The sequence below is a fragment of the Delphinapterus leucas genome, chromosome 2 (assembly GCF_059928025.1).
Source record: "Delphinapterus leucas isolate spDelLeu-1000000601 "Yukka" chromosome 2, BTC_Dleu_Yukka2, whole genome shotgun sequence".
Classification (NCBI taxonomy): Eukaryota; Metazoa; Chordata; class Mammalia; order Artiodactyla; family Monodontidae; genus Delphinapterus; species Delphinapterus leucas.
In genome coordinates, this window is record NC_143130.1 from 96,939,713 (window position 1) to 96,952,585 (window position 12,873).

The 12,873-nt window shown below is 41.6% G+C and overlaps 1 protein-coding gene and 1 non-coding gene across 23 annotated transcripts in view; one reads left to right on the forward strand and one right to left on the reverse strand.

Moving 5' to 3' along the window:
• Window positions 1-11,166, reverse strand: part of NUSAP1 (nucleolar and spindle associated protein 1) — a 67,954-nt gene extending 56,788 nt beyond the window's left edge. For 3 of the 22 annotated variants that reach the window (XM_089905169.1, XM_089905261.1, XM_089905163.1), the window contains exons 1-5: window positions 11,022-11,155; window positions 9,444-9,524; window positions 3,679-3,726; window positions 3,136-3,219; window positions 809-1,417 (exon numbers count right to left, since the gene is read on the reverse strand). The gene's annotated coding sequence lies outside the window, so the exon portion shown is untranslated. Of the gene's footprint in view, window positions 1-808; window positions 1,418-3,135; window positions 3,220-3,678; window positions 3,727-7,147; window positions 7,335-9,443; window positions 9,525-11,021 lie in introns of all 22 variants that reach the window. The other 19 variants (XM_089905183.1, XM_089905189.1, XM_089905175.1 and 16 more) reach the window with 18 other exon arrangements.
• Window positions 4,891-4,998, forward strand: LOC115803482 (U6 spliceosomal RNA). The gene has a single exon (XR_004024228.1). It is a non-coding gene; the product is annotated as a U6 spliceosomal RNA (small nuclear RNA).
• Window positions 11,167-12,873: the final 1,707 nt, after the last annotated feature.

Consider the following 12,873-nt stretch of genomic DNA (forward strand, 5'->3'; position numbering starts at 1 on the left):
CTTCTAAATCTACACTGACCCAACCACAGTCTGGGAACATTTCTTCTGAGGCCCATTCTCTGATGAGAAAGTTCAGTTCCAACTGGGGAAAGTTACCTCAGTCCCAGCCTTTTCAGCCAAACATACACCTATTGCCTAGAAAAATAAATCAAATACCCAAGAACCCATCTTGGATCAAAGGGAAAAAGTTACTTATCCTTTTACAAAAAACAAAGCTATAGAATGTGAAACGCCATAAAGTCAGACAGAGCTGCATGAAGCATTTTCACTTCTTCTTCTTAGGAGAAAGGAGTAATATGGAAACTTTCCTCGTTTTTTTCTCCACTCCTGTATGTCCAAAGGTGAAGGCAGGTCATACTGTAGGGTCCATCCCAAGATCTTCTGAACAGAAAAACCACTTTTGCCACTTTTCTTCCAGCCTTAGCAGCATGTAAAACCAAGTCTCAAGTGCTATATAAATAAGACTGCACGAAAAAGAATGAACTAATTTTAATACAGTAGCTTCTCATCCTAGGGTGGTGAAGAGGGTTCCATCCCTGGACTCAAAACTGTTTAGTTCCCTTTTACCAATTTTTCACTAAACTCAAGCATGCACTCATAGGGTTAGCATCTGCACAATGTGGTTATTCCTTAGAAGAATGAAAAAACATTAAAAAATACCATATATCCAAAGACTTCTGAGAAAGAAGTCCACCACAGCTTCCTTCTCCAGGAGAAATATCCCTCTTATCATCCAAAAATGTGGACTTACACATGTAAAAATGTGTATTTATAGAGTTGTGATAATGTACTCACATATGCAACTAACCTTGTGATATCTTGTCTTTATGCTTCTTTATCACATCAAAGGTTTTACTGCAAAATTGGACCTTTGTTCTTATCCAGTAAATCTATGCCAAAAGATGAGCCAGGTATTAGAAATATATGTAATTTTTTAAGCATCTCTTTCACTTCAAATTAGAACACATATTTGGAATTTACTGCTGCAAGTCTCAACTGTGCTTATCACAACAGTGGCAAAACTGGAAGACGTTAAAAAAAACACCCTGATGTCACGCATGCTTGCTATTTCGTCTTCTTGTCTGGAACAAAAGGTAAAGAATTCACAAATATCACCATCTAAGCACCTGTTTCAAATGATATCAGCCTTCAGCTTGTAAAATTATTTGTGATTAAGCAAATTGCAGCAGAAGATGCACGTCAGTTGCTTCTTTCTTCCTAGAGAAGTTAGCAGGATGACTGCATCCCAGGGGCTTCTCTTCTTTGAATCTGAGAGGTGGAACAAAAAGAAGAGCAGCCTTTTCCAGTCCAAATCATGGAGGTAAAGTTTAGAGAAGAGATATCCACATTTCAAGAATAGGGAAGGTGGCCTGATAAAAGCAGGACAACCCCACTCCAGGAGACAACATAGAAATACCTGGAAATACAAAATAAATTGAAAACAGGAAGATTAAGATAGGTACTTCTATATGAGCTTACTTTTTAAAAATAGTATTTTAAAACACACAGAAAAAAAATTTTTTGGATTACATATTGTTTAAAAGAAAATGTCCAACCACACCACCAAATTCAGTATTATCACTGGAAAAGCAGAAGCAGGGGAGCTTCCCTGGTCGCGCAGTGGTTAAGAATATACCTGCCAATGCAAGGGCCATGGGTTCAAGCCCTGGTCCGGGAAGACCCGACATGCCGCAGAGCAACTAAGCCCGTGCGCCACAACTACTGAGCCTGAGCTCTAGCGCCCACAAGCCACAACTACTAAACCTGTGCACCTAGAGCCCGTGCTCCACAACAAGAGAAGCCACCACAATGAGAAGCCCATGCACTGCAACGAAGAGTAGCCCCCGCTCACCACAACTACAGAAAGCCCGTGCGCAGCAACGAAGACCCAACACAAAAAATAAAATTTAAAAAAAAAAAAAAAAAAAAGAAAAAGAAAAGAAAAGAAAGAAAGAAAAGCAGAAGCAGGGACTTCCCCAGCGGTCCAGTGGTTAAGACTCCACCTTTCAATGCAGGGGACACGGGTTCGATCCCTGGTCGGGGAACTAAGATCCCACATGCGTAAGGGTGCGGCCAAAGAAATAAATATATAAAAAATAAGAACTAACAAATAAAAAGAAAGAAAGAAAAGCAGAAGCAGTAGCCAAGAAACTTATGTAAGTATGATACAAAAAGCTAGAATTATATAAAAACTTGCATTATATAAAATGAGACACACATGTTAATTTCCTCTTATGCAAATGGAATAATATAGTCCATGAAATGATTCTATATAAAACATTTGTGTTGGGACTTCCCTGGTGGCACAGTGGTTAAGAATCTGCCTGCCAATGCAGAGGATATGGGTTCAAGCCCTGGTCCAGTAAGATCCCACATGCCGCGGGGCAACTAAGCCCCCGAGCCACAACTACTGAGCCCACATGCCACAACTACTGAAGCCCATGCCCCTAGAGCCTGTGCTCCACAACAAAAGAAGCCACCGCAATGAGAAGCCCACGCACTGCAACAAAGAGTAGCCCCTGCTCACCACAACTAGAGAAAGCCCACATGCAGCAACAAAGACCCAACACAGTCAAAAATAAATAAATATTTAAAAATTTAAAAAAAAAAAAATCTGTGCTTAAAAGCAGTATTGTAGGACTTCCCTGGTGGTGCAGTGGTTAAGAATCCACCTGCCAAAACAGGGGACACAGGTTCGAGCCCTCGTCTGGGAAGATCCCATGTGCTGCAGAGCAACTAAGCCCGTGCACCACAACTACTGAGCCTGTGCTCTAGAGCCCATGTGCCACAGCTACTGAAGCCCGCATGCTTAGAGCCCATGCTCCACAACAAGAGAAGCCACTGCAGTGAGAAGCCCGTGCACCACAACAAAGAGTAGCCCCTGCTCGCCACAGCTAGAGAAAGCCAGTGTGCAGCAACAAAGAACCAACACAGCCATAAATAAATAAATAAATAAATAAATAATTTTATAAAATAAATAAATAAAACCAGTATTGTACTCCAAAGTTGATGCTTAAATACTTAATACTCAAAACCATATGTGTCATCTTACTCGGAATTATCTTCAACTACCTAAGACCAAGAGTGAACCATAAAAATTTTGTAAACTATAAACACAGGTAAAACAATACGTACTGTAGCATGATCGCCAAATGCAAGCATGTAAAAACATTAGCAGTTCACTGCTGTTAAACATCACACTTGTTAAACTGCAAATATCTGCAAAAGTAAATCAGACAAAAAAAGGACAAATACTGTCTAAGTCCTCTTACATGAGGTAACTAGACTAGACAAATTCACAGAGAAAGAAAGTGGAATACAGGTAACTAGGAACTGGGGGGGCGGGGGGCTGGTGGCAGGGAAGTGGAGAGTTACTGCTTAATGGGTATTGAGTTTGTTTGGGATGATGAATAAGTTCTGGAAATAGACAGTGGTAATGGTTACAGAACAATGTGAATATACTTAATGCCACTGAATTATACATTTAAATATAGTTAGAATGATAAATTTTATGTATGTATGATAATAAAGAAATAAATCACAGGTACATATCAAAAGCTTAAATAAATTAGTTAAGCTTACAAAAATGGCCAATGGTGACTGGCTAACTAGTCTTCCTAGCCCTCCATTTTTAGTATGTCACAGAGATTCAAAAACACCTCTCAACTCCAAACTGACCTTGAATAACCTCTTCTGGTTGAAGACAAGACAGTTCTGATTCAAAACCTACAAAAGGAAAATGTAAATTAATTCAGAAGGTAAAGAACTACAGAATTCGCATTTGTTATAAAAGCAGCAGAGGAAGTGAGAGAAAAAACTGAGAATATCCACATACAGGCCTTTAGAACCCTACGGAGAACAGAGCTGTTTCATTATATAAGCTTACTCAGGCTAGTTCAAAGCTTGCACCAGCCACTAGACTGTTGTGGAGCTCAATTCTAATGGCCAGATAATTGGCAGTAATGTTGAGGGGGAAAGAAGATACAAGCTAGTTCCTTCCACAAGTAAATATGCTGAAAGAATTCTATATAAACCAAATAAGTACCAAAGAAGTCTTTTAAAAATGCACCTTTTGGGCTTCCCTGGTGGCGCAGTGGTTGAGAGTCCGCCTGCCGATGCAGGGAACATGGGTTCGTGCCCTGATCCGGGAAGATCCCACATGCCGCGGAGCGGCTAGGCCCGTGAGCCATGGCCGCTAAGCCTGGCATCCAGAGCCTGTGCTCCGCAACGGGAGAGGCCACAACGGTGAGAGGCCCACGTACCGGAAAAAAAAAACAAACACCTTTTTGGGACTTCCCTGGAGGTCCAGTGGTTAAGACTCTGTGCTTCCAGTGCAGGAGGCATGGGTTCGATCCCTGAACAGGGAGCTAAGATCCCGCATGCCATGCGGCTTGGCCCAAAAAAAGAAAGAGAAAGATAAAAAGCACCTTTTCCTTAATGTCATTTGCTGCAACATGGATGGATGTAGAAATTATCATATTAAGTGAAGTAAGCCAGAGACAGAAAGACAAATACCATATGATATCATTTATATGTGAAACGTAAAAAAAAATGAACTTATTTACAAAACAGAAACAGACTCACAGACACAAAATAAAAACAAACTTATGGTTACCAAAGGGGATGGCGGCTAAATCAGGAGTCTGGGATTAACATATACACACTACTATGTATAAAACAGGCAAACAAGGACCTACCATATAGCACAGGGAACTATACTCAATACCCTGGAATAACCTATAATGGAAAAGAATCTGAAAAAGAATATATATGTATGTGTGTATGTATATATATACACACATATATATATAAAACGGAATCACTGCTGTACACCTGAAACACAACATTGTAAATTAACTATACTTCAATTTAAAAAATGCACCTTTTCTTGTGCTTGCTTCAGCAGCACATATACTAAAACTGGGAATGATACAGAGAAGATTTGCATGGTCCCTGTGCAAGGATGACACACAAATTCGTGAAGCGTTCCATATTTTAAATTTATTCATTTATTCATTCATTTATGGCTGCGTTGGGTATTCATTGCTGTGCACAGGCTTTCTCAAGTTGCAGCGAGCGGGGGCTACTCTTCGTTGTGGTGCGCAGGCTTCTCATTGCAGTGGCCTCTCTTGTTGTGGAGCACTGCCTCTAGGCGCGTGGGTTTCAGTAGTTGTGGCTCGCAGGCTCTAGAGCGCAGGCTCAGTAGTTGTGGTGCACAGGCTTAGCTGCTTCGCGACATGTGGGATCTTCCCGAACCAGGGCTCGACCATGTCCCCTGCATTGGCAGGCGGATTCTCAACCACTACGCCACCAGGGAAGTCCCAAAAATGCACATTTTCTTAATAAGGAAATGTCTAGACGCTTTTAAAGACAAATTCCTTTAGCAATATCAACTAATAAAAATGCATACATTCATCATATATAAACCTTATCCCCCAATCTACATCTTAATATTAGGCAATAATGACAGAACATCATAAGCTTGTATTCTCTTCCTAATACCCAGTTTTACATCTCAAACATGACTATTCAACTCTAAACTCTGCGTGTTTGAATCACAACCTGTAGGTTCCATTTGAAAACTGAATGAATAGTACCTTAGTATAAAAGCCAAAGTTTTGACCATTACCCAAAATTCCCCATAAGATCCCCACTGTATCTCTTTTGATGCCAATTCTATCTCCCCCTTCATCATGGGCTCCAACCATACTGGACTCTTTGCTCTTCCTGGAATGTCAGACACGCTACCTTATAGCCTGTGTACTGGCTGTTCTCTTTGTGAGAAGACTCTTTCCCCAGGTACTGACAGAGCTAATCGACTCACCTTGAAGTTTTTATTCAAATGTCACTTTCTCAAAGAGACCTACTCTGAGCCCTGATTTAAGATTATACTGTTCCCCCCATCCTATCCACAGATGTATCCCCACCATTCCTTTACCTTGTTCTACTTTTCCTTTTTTTTTTTTTTTTTTGCGGTACGTGGGCCTCTCACTGTTGTGGCCTCTCCCGTTGCGGAGCAGAGGCTCCCGACGCGCAGGCTCAGCGGCCATGGCTCAAGGGCCCAGCCGCTTCCGCGGCATGTGGGATCTTCCCAGACCGGGGCACGAACTCGTGTCCCCTGCATCGGCAGGTGGACTCTCAACCACTGCGCCACCAGGGAAGCCCTACTTTTCCTTTTAATCCATGCATGAAATACTACATAAGGCACTTATGTAAGGTACAATACTTATTATGTTTCTCATGTGTCCTGTCTAAAATGTAACCTCCACCAGGAAGGAACCTGTTTTGTTCACTGGTGAATCCCAGGCACCTAGAATAGCATGTGACCCATAATAAGCACTTAATAAAAATTTGTTGAACAACTGAATAGCAGGGCTCTTAAATATACTTAGCCAACATGAGCTAAAATTTAAATAGACAGGTCCTAGAGTTAGGTGAAGAAAGTACAACTATACACTCTGATCTACAAAACTTACAAATACATTCCTGTAAAGCTGGTGCCTTACTACGCATTTCTGGGTCTCTGAACTCACTTGTTTAGTGCTGTTGATTATACAAAAAATGTAACTTTATATTAGAAAATCTGACTTATTGAGAGGATGAAAAGGGAAAATAGGAATTTTCAATGAAGCTCTTGGGCTAGCCAGATCTGAGTCAAATGACTTTGTAGTAGTCAGCTTCTAAGATGGTCCTCCCTTACTGCTGCCTCCTGGTATTCACACCCTTTAATAATCCCTTCTAAAAATGTACCAGGGTTCACCTATGTGACTACTGTATAATAAAAAATTTGACTGGCCTTTGTCCCTAGAGGGAGACTACAAATTGTTGGAATTTACAGTAAATGAACCAGTGGAAATTAAACAACACACTCCTAAACAAACAATGGGTCAAAGAAGAAATCACAAGGGAAATTTGAAAATATCTTGACACAAATGAAAACAAAAACACAGCATACCAAAACTTACAAGATGCAGCAAAAGCAGTGCTAAGAGTAATATACAGCTGTAAATGCTTAAATTAAAAATGAAGAAGAATATCAAATCAACAGCCTAACTTTATACCTTAAGGAACTAGAAAAAGAATAAATAAACCCAAAGCAGCCAGAAGGAAGGAAAAAATAAATATGAAACCAAAGATTGGTTCTGACAGGGTCATGGGAACCCTTGAATCTGCAGCCAGTTGGTCAGAAGTGCAGGTGGCCTGGGGATCCTCCAAAGTGCTGCTGGCATCTAAAGTGAGGGCAGTCTTCTTGGGGGATCATGCCCTTTTGACTTGTGAGGTCTGCATTAATTCCAGATGGTGTCAGAATTGTACTGCAGTATACTAGTTGGTGTCTAAACAATGACCAAAAGAATGAGGAGGAAGTGACAGTGAGTGACTTTTGAGGCAAGGTCATAGATGGGATTGTGGCTTCTGCCTTGCTCTCCTGAATTGCTTGTTCTGGGAAAAGCCAGCTGCTGTATCATGACACTCAAGCAGCCCTGGAAGAGGCTGACAGTGGTAGGAATGAGGCTTTCCACAACCAGCATGAATTTGCTAGCCATGTGAACCATGCAATTAGATGACTGCCACCCCAGCTAGTATCTTGACTGTAACCCTGTATGAGACTCCAAACCAGAAACTCTAGTAACTCCTGACCCACACAAACTGTGCAAGATAATAAATGTTTACTGTTGTTTTAATCCACTACATTTTGGGTAATTTGTTACACATCAATAAATAGCTCAAGGGCTTCCCTGGTGGCACAGTGGTTGGGAATCCGCCTGCCAATGCAGGGGACACGGGTTCGAGCCCTGGTCTGGGAAGATCCCATATGCTGCGGAGCAACTAAGCCCGTGCGCCATGACTACTGAGCCTGCACTTTAGAGCCCGTGAGCCACAGCTACTGAAGCCCACGCACCTAGAGCCCATGCTCCACAAAAGAAACCACTGCAATGAGAAGCCTGTGCACCACAACGAAGAGTAGCCCCTGCTTGCCAAAACTAGAGAAGGCCCACGTGCAGCAACAAAGACCCAACGCAGCCAAAAATAAAAAATAAATTTTTTAAAAAATTATTAAAAAACAACAAGAACAAACAAACAAATGCTGGGACTTCCCTGGCGGTTCAGTCGTTAAGACTCTGTGCTCCCAATGCAGGGGGCATGGGTTCGACCCTTGATCGGGAAACTAAGATCCCCCATGACACACGGCCAAAAAAAGAAAAAGAAAAACAAATGCTGGGTTTGTTGGACAGTTTCTGCCCCCAGATGTGGGCTAGACTATACTAATATAGATGTGCTTAAGTGGATTTATTTCCTCCCCATAAATGAAAGCACACTATACAATGTCCTGGGATTCAATATCCTAGGATAAACCAAAATGGAAAAGAATATAAAAAGAATATAGCTATATGTATAACTAAGTCACTTTACTGTACAGCAGAAATTAACACAACATTGTAAATCAACTATACTTCAATTTAAATAAATAAATTTACCCAGTTGAATCTGTGTTATTTAACAGTCTGCCTGGACTTAATTAAGGTTACAATCCAAGCAACAAAGCCTTGGCTCTAAAAGTATATGATAAAGACTCTACCAGCTAAAGGGTACTTATTCCTTTTTCCCTCTTCTTATTCCTTTTCTTAATATTGAAATACATAGTTGGAGTTTTTCACTCATCTTTCTTCAATTTTTTTTATTGTAAAATACACACAACTTACAATTTATCATCTTAACCCCTTTTAAGTGTTCAGTTCAGTGGTAAGAAGTACATTCACATTATCGTGCAACCATCACCACCATCCATCTCCAGAACTCTTTTCATATTACAAATCTGAAACTGTACCAATTAAATAATAAACCTCCATTTCCCCTCCCTGCAGCCCCTGGCAACCACCATTCTACTGTCTGTCTCTATGATTTTAACTACTCTAAGTCCCTTATACAAGTGGTATACAAGATTTTAATCCTTAAAGCAGTTCAACATTGAATGTTTTTCATATAATACAATCAAGGTACATGACTAAGTAGATATTATGGTTTGAACTGTGTCCTGCCCAAATTCCTATGTTGTCATATGAATACCTCAAAATATGACCTTATTTAGAAACAGAGTCACTGCGGATGTAATTAATTAAGATGAGGTCATACTGGAGCCAAGTGGGCCCCTAATCTGACTGGTGTCCTTATAAAAGGGAGAATTTAGGACACAGACACACACAGGGAGGATGCCTTGTGAAGACTGGAGTTATGCTGCCACAAGCCGAAGAACTACCCAAAGCTAGAAGAAAAGCGTGGAACAAATCCCTCCCTAGTACCTTCAGGGAGAGATTATACCAATAATTTATAGTCACTTTTGATGTTCATCCTCTGTTGAAGCTAATGATCTCTTGCTCTACTTCTATCTAGCTATTGCCAATCTGCGTAAACAGTATTTGAAAGCATTAGCCACTATTACTCACTTGCCAAATCCTGAGTTCAGAATTTTGTTTTCTTTTTGAGATGAATATAAAAGCACCTACAAGTCAAGGAAAATGTTCTTCCTGTGATAAGGAAAAATAAAAAGAACGTTACAAAAAAAAAAAAAAAGAACATTACAGTAAGGATACAGCCCTCACTTTTGCTGTATGCATTTATGTGCAAAATTATTCAAATGAACCAAACTAGTCTTAAAAACATCACTATTAAAAACTATTCAGAAGGAACAATCAAAAAGAATTTACTCTCTACCTGCACTGGCATTAATTTTATAAAGATGTCAAAACTCCTGGAGCAGTGGTTCTCGAGTTTTTAAACACTGTCCCCTTTGAGAATCTGATGATGCTATGGACACGCTTCTCCAGCAAAAGACCTTTGCTTTAGTATAAATGATCACTCCCCTGTTTGTGAGGTAGGAAGGAAGAATGTTCTGTTCCTTTCCTCTGCCCAGTATCTTCTTCTCCTAGATGAAATGAAAAAACTACTCTGGACAAAAGCAACAGAAACGTCTTATTTAGAAGTATTTCTTTACCTGGTATTTTCAGCTCTGTTAAATCCAGGGCCAGCAAAAAGCATACCAGACACATTCATTTGTATTTGGACATGTCATTCGAACTGGGCCTAACTAATGTGCCAGTTTTAAACAGGCTTCAACAACTCAGAAACCTCTCCCACAATTTAACTGAAAGGCCGAATGAGGAGTCATAACAACCCAAATTACAAAAAAAGGTATCCCATGAAATTAAACAAGAACCGAACACAAATGCCTGACAGTAGTATACTTTGTAACCCCACCCCATTACACAAATTACTTTATAATAATAACTCCCCAAAGTCTTTCTCATTCTCTCTATAAATATATACATAAATAAAAATTGTACACTGACTCCTTTAGTTCTGGAAAACTACGGTTAATTCTACCTAGAGTCAGCTGAGATTAATGCGCCATTAGGCAACTATCAGGTCATACAAGGACAAAGCTGCTTTCGCAGATCTTCAAAAAGTTTGAGAGGTGGGAGTGGGAACGAATGCATATAATAAAGGTAAGCAAGAGAACATACACAGACTCAAATTAAATCCCAGTAAGTGGGGGAAACCTGTTACACCAAATTTCAAGGTCAAAGGGACAGGGTCACAAAATACTCAGAGCCGCAACAGGCCTCGATTGAGACCCGAGCCTCAGGCAAAACAGTGGACACGAAGTTCGTGAGGCGAGGAGCATAAATAAATCAATAAAACAAAGATATTCTTCAAAGATAAACCGATGGCCGACGCAGAGAATGCCACATATGCACAAGCGTGGGTGCAATCATCGGGCAACAAGCCGAAAGCACAAAGGCAGCCAAAGGCAAGGCACTGAGAAGGTCAGTGGCAGGTCGGGTCTGAGTTATGGTGCAACACCCCCCCAAAAGTCCGGGCTGCCGCTCGGGGGCCGCTCGCAAGGAAACCCGCGCCTGGCTAAGGCCCGTGCCACCTGCGGGCAGGCTCCGCGCACTCCGTTCTTCGGACGGCTTGGGCCGCGCCACCTCCTGCTAGTTCCCGTCTTGGCCTTCTCGGCTTACCTCGCACGGGCCAGCAGAAGCACTCGAGCGCCCGGGGTCCGGCCCTCCCCCTGGCCCAAAGGCCAGGGGGCCTCAACGCACCTCACTCCGCCATCTTTGCTCCTCCTCAAGTCCGCCAACCCTGCGGCGGCCGTTTCCACAGCCCCCGCCTCTTCCGCTAACGCTAGTACGGACTGGATAACGACTTGCGCAGGCGCGCTCTTCTTCCGTTGTAGGTTGGTTGGAATGTACGTCAATCAATAGCGCCAGCATCTCTTTTCCGGTCCGTTTTTGCGTCTGATTGGATCTCAGGGTTGAGGTAATAGGGAAAAATGTTCTCGTAATTCATTTCTTAGGGGTGTAAAATTAATTCCGCGTAGAAGCAGTGTCGCTTCGTAGTTAGGTAGTCCGGCTAGGCAGCGTGGCAGTTTTAAGCCATCGTTAGATTAAGCTATAGATTAAACTAATAATTTCATACTCAGGGCCTAGGAGCTTTTAATACTGGGCATAATACGACACCTAGGCAACCAATTTAATAGCTCAAGTTTGCCTCCTGACTTTGACCCATTTCCACTCCTAAAGAGCCCAAATGCCAGACTGCTGCTTATAGTTCTGGTCAATGCGCGAGAGCAGATTCGTCACTTTTCTTTGAGGGCCATTCTGCAGAATGTCAAACTGTTATAACTGACAGTCTTGTTGCTTACTACACCCAACTGTAGGGAGTACTGAGATTCTTTCTTCAGTGGTTCTTCCAGGAAAAGCAGGGAGTGTAATTGGGAGCTCCTCTAACGGCGCGCGACAAGCGATGGGCAGTATAGGTCCTCAAACACCATCAAGGCTGTCATCTGAGCTGCTTCCTAGAAGTACAGATTCCCTACGGCTGCAGCTCTCCGAGATCCACTTCCCTAAGTCTTCAGATGAGGCCAAGGAATCTTATTTTTACAGAAGCTTATGATAAAGGACATCTAAACGTACAGCTAATATCACATTTAATGGTGAGACAATACTTTGCCTTTAAGATCAGAAACAAGATAAGGACGCAGTCTCCCACCACCTCTACTCTACATTGTACTGGAGGGTGTAGCCAGTGTGAAAAGGCAAATAAACAAAAGGCATCCAGATTGGAAGAAATAAAACTGTTTTCCTTGGCAGATGACATGATCCTTTGTAGAAAGTCATAAGGAAAACACAGACACACACAGACACAGCAAAAACAAAAACAAAACAAACTACTAGAACTTACATGTTTAGCAAGGTTGTAGGATACAAGATTAGTATACAAAAAATCAACTTTATACTCTATACTAATAACAAAAGTGAAATTAAGAAAACAACTGCGTTGGGGGACTTCCCTGGTGGTGCAGTGGATGGGACTCCACGCTCCCAATGCAGGGGGCCTGGGTTCGATCCCTGGTCACGGAACTAGATCCCAAATGCACGCTGCAACTAAAAGTTTGAATACCGCAACTAAGGAGCACTCCTGCCGCAACTAAGACCCAGCGCAACCAAATAAATAAATATTAAAAAAAAAACTGCATTCACAATAGCATCAAAAACGATAAATTCTTAGGAAAAATTTAATAAGTCCTTTGTAGATATTTAAGTCCTTTGCAGATATTCTTATGTGTATTCCTAAAAACAAAAACAAATACAAAGGGACTTCCCTGGTGGTGCAGCAGTTAAGAATCCGCCTGCCAAAAAAAAAAATTAAATAAATAAAAAATAAAAAAGAGTATCCGCCTGCCAATGCAGGGGACACGGGTTTGATGCCTTATCTGGGAAGATCCCACATGCCGCAGAGCAGCTAAGCCCGTGCACCACAACTACTGGGCCTGTGCTCTAGAGCCCACGAGCCACAACTACTGAGCCCGCG